Source organism: Polypterus senegalus, chromosome 1, assembly GCF_016835505.1.
Source record: "Polypterus senegalus isolate Bchr_013 chromosome 1, ASM1683550v1, whole genome shotgun sequence".
Lineage (NCBI taxonomy): Eukaryota > Metazoa > Chordata > Cladistia > Polypteriformes > Polypteridae > Polypterus > Polypterus senegalus.
In genome coordinates, this window is record NC_053154.1 from 124758464 (window position 1) to 124762788 (window position 4325).

Consider the following 4325-nt stretch of genomic DNA (forward strand, 5'->3'; position numbering starts at 1 on the left):
CAGTAAAAGAAACATCACATAAATCAATATCATTAGCTGAAATATCACATGTAAGAACGAGATCAAGGGTGTGACCGAGAGAGTGAGTTGGCATATTAATATGTTGGATAAAATCAAATGATTCCAATAGTGATAAAAATTCATTAACCAAAGGTTTCGATTGGCAACAAACGTGAATGTTAAAATCACCAACAATAAATACTTATTTATGGGAAAGGGTGATATCAGCCAGGAGATCAGAGAATTCAGAAATGAAGATATCATTAATTACAGGAGGTCTATAAACCACAGCAAATAACAAAGAAGGGGAGCTGCACACTTCGAAAAGTTGCAGCTTGAAGCTACTAAAAGGATCCTTTGTAAGGCTACGACGCAAGAACATTCTTTTAAAAACAGTAGCAATGCCCCCACCATGATGAGTCAGATGAGGAGAGTTTAAAAATGAATAACCTGATGGTATCAAGTCAGTAAAACATGAAGAGTCATCATTTACAATCCAGGTCTCAGTGATGAAAAAGAAATCCAGATTATTTAAGATAATAAAGTCACGGAGAATAAAAGTTTTATTAGACACTGATCTCACGTTCAAGAGAGCAGCCTTGATAGAAGCAGAAGAGCTCGCTGCGGGATGAGCACAGGTGAGCATGCGAAGATTAGCAGCGTTTACTCCCCAAGAGCACACCGAGGAAAAGTGATGCCGCCTTGAAATGGAGAAATTAAATCCGGTGTCCAGCACCCATGAACCAGGGATGGAGTCCTGTGTATGAGAAGATGGGTTGTAGGCAACTCGCAGGCATCAGGAAACCAAGCTCTGGGACTTGAGTTGGCGTTGTTTAACAGCAATACCGGCTCTTTTTCCACGTCGGCGGCAGGTGCGTTTGCGTCTCCGAGAGGCATTCAGCTCACTGATACAGGAGAACACTTGGTATCCAGGTGAAGTTAGCAGATGAATAAAACAAAGGTGGAGGATCACATAATATCCCACTAGGAGATGAAAATTGAGAGGAAAGCAAGTAAGAAAATATGTTAAGCATGGAATCACGATCGTAGGACAGTGGTCGTTGAGATAAACTAATGCAAAAAAACAAAGATAAAACATCTTGTACTTGTTTTTTTTAAAACGTTTGCTTTAATTTAATTCATTTAGTTTTTAGAAGTTTGTAATTAGAGATGTTTATTGGCCCAGTGCCTTCAGAACTTAAACATCTAGGGTGATTTGCAGTGTGCTATGAGCTCAGGCTGATCCTGTGCTGATGTGGTCTTAGTACGTATTTACAGTAACAAAAATAACTTTGGGGTATAGCGCTATTGCAGTGTGACTAGCAGCGGATTAAAACTGTGCAGTTGCAGTGTGCTACTAGGAGATGGAAAAGGGGAAAATATGCATAATAATGCAGACCACCATGTGATCAGGTATAACAGACTTAGTATGGTGGGTAATGCTAACAAAATTAATTCTGCATGCGTCAGGCTGTTACGAATGTGAAAATTCACTAATATGTATTTGAAGTATTTTATATTTGGACTGAAAATATAGTATGAACATTTAACTCAGTGCCACAGAAAAAGATAAGCAATGCATAGAAATATTTATATTATATAACATATCAAACAGCAAAATAAGGATCAGCATACATGTAATAAGTAATCATTAATAGTGTCTCTAATTAAAAAATTGCTCAGCAGCCAGTTTGGAAAGTGTCCATTTAAATATGCTATTAGTTTCTTCCATACTGTATTCCTTTGGGGTATTTTTGTGAGTGTTATCCAGATCTGATATGTGATCTCATACAATATGTATTATATACTGCCTGTGCTCTTCTGTGTGGTTTGCACAGCAAGGAGACATTACAAATGTCACTGCTAACTAGGTATTTTATATGTGTTGGTGATTGTTGGATTAATTCTGTAATTTAGGAAAAGCTGTGTACATAATGATTCACAAGTATCAACTCTGCTGTATTATGTATGTAATTGGGAAGTGAGTTACAGCATTACAAGATTAGGCAGAATAATGCCGTTGTCATACCAAATTCATCTCCTCTTTTAGTTTAAATGATGCGCATGCACACAAAGGGGGCGGTGAATTCAACACAACACTTTCATTACTTTTTTCTCACATATATAAAGGACTCAGGGTGCACAACCATGTGCGATGGTGCAGGTCATCCCCATGCTACCGGGTCCTTCTTGGGAGCCGCTTGAACCCGCTACTACTGATAAGGTATCCGAAGGATGAGCCAGTAGATTAAGACACAACACACATACATAGCAAGGGGTAGGTGTGTAATGGTCCCAAAGTGCTTTTATTAAACAAAAATTCAAAACAAGTCTCTAAAACAATGAATCAAATTCAAAAGTCAATCAATAATCCATAAAAACAGGATGAAGGTTTTATAATTCCAAAAAATAAATCAATTGAAATCAGAAACAATCCACGAAAAAAAATTAACCCCAATCCATCCATCCATTATCCAACCCGCTATATCCTAACTACAGGGTCACGGGGGTCTGCTGAAGCCAAGCCCAGCCAACACAGGGCGCAAGGCAGGAAGCAAACTCCGGGCAGGGCACCAGCCCACCGCAGATTGGCCCCAATGTTTTCTTCTCAAATTCAGCATCCTCTTAACTTGTCCAGACTTCACAGAAGGCGGAGACTCCCGCCAACAGGTGCAGTCAGCCTTCAAATCTTAGCTCAGGTCCCCATTGCCTTGCCCTTCGGCAAACCTGGGGCACCACACTAAGCTGCATATGTCTCCCACTGCCAGTCCCTCAGTGTCCACATGAACACCACAAATTGGGCCACAGGCAAACACACATTATTAGCGCCCCTTCCATAACCTCTAGCTCCTACGGTCCCAAGAGTCACACCCGACCACCTGTCTTACCCATTTCAGCACAGACATTCCTTTTTTCCGTCCCTGCCTTATTATATTATTATTTTCTTCTTCTTCCTTCCTGTGTATCTTTTCTTCACTTCATTGGACTATCAATACTTCTTTCACCTTTTTTTTCCCCATTCCAGCTCTCCCTTATATGCCTCCATGAGCACTTTGCCTCAATCGTGCACTGCAGAAACCCGATGAAGCAATTAAAACAGACTGCACCCTCACTTGCAGGTACATCTTATCCCAATTACTTCACCAACCTTCAGCAGCTGTGGGGGCATGCACACCCACAGAGATCGAGCTGGCCAATTAATGATTTATTTAAAATGGCCTCCTAATTTCCCAGCCACAGACCCACTATTCCACTCCATGTCAGAGATAATTATGCTTCAAATACGATTCTACTAACATTTACTATATACTTTCCATAGATTTCATAGCCCTTTCATATGCTCAAAGTGAATAATATTTACAATCACTACAGCAATACTCATTTCGATCTATAATTTATAGGTGCATATTGTTAATTGAGAGAGAGCAAGACATTAATTGCTGGCGTGGCACCTTTAAAGGGCAATCAGGCGGCAAGCTGAATAAAGAGAGGAGAACCACAAAACAAAAACAACACTAGCTGCGAACTAGTTAAGCTTTGTATTGATCTTGTTCCGCTGTTCACTGCAACAACACTTAGACCTGAATATCATCTCCACTTAGTACTGCCCTATAAAGTCTGGTCTTGATCTGCAGCCAGCACATAGCAAAATCCAAAGTGTTAATTTCACACCTACAGTGTTCATTTTAAATCTTCTTCAGAGTTTATATAGGTCCACACCAAATCGAGTTAAAGTTACACTTTGTGTAGTGTTACATTTTCCACACTTGTCATGTGTTGAAATCAACACTGTAAGAGTTCACTGTTGTGAACATACAGTTGATGTAAACTACATTCCCGAAACACTCTGCTGGTGTTAAAAAAATAACTCTTACGGTGTTGATTTTAACACCTGACAAGTGTGGAATGTCAAATTGTTAATAGTGAGTGTTAGTACAGTATATCTGGCATTTTATTATTTTAGATGCAATGTTAAGTTACTGCACCTCATTTTATTTAGAAGCTAATGGCACATTAATAAAAGTTTCATGTATACACATTATACACCATATTTAAAAAAACAAGAATTAAGACTTTTTAAAATGTTTGTTTTATTAAACAAAACTGTTTACAAAATATTTCAAAACCGATAAAACAAAAAAAAAAAAATCAGGTTTCCCAACCAAAAACATTTTAATAAATAAAAAAGCCCAGTCTCAATGGCAATTTATAGAGGATACAAGGGTTAATTTACATATTTCTACATTTACATATAGGATACAGCTGCTAATAATCCTTTTGTGCAAACACTGCTCTGTAACACTGAGATCATCAACATGCATGGC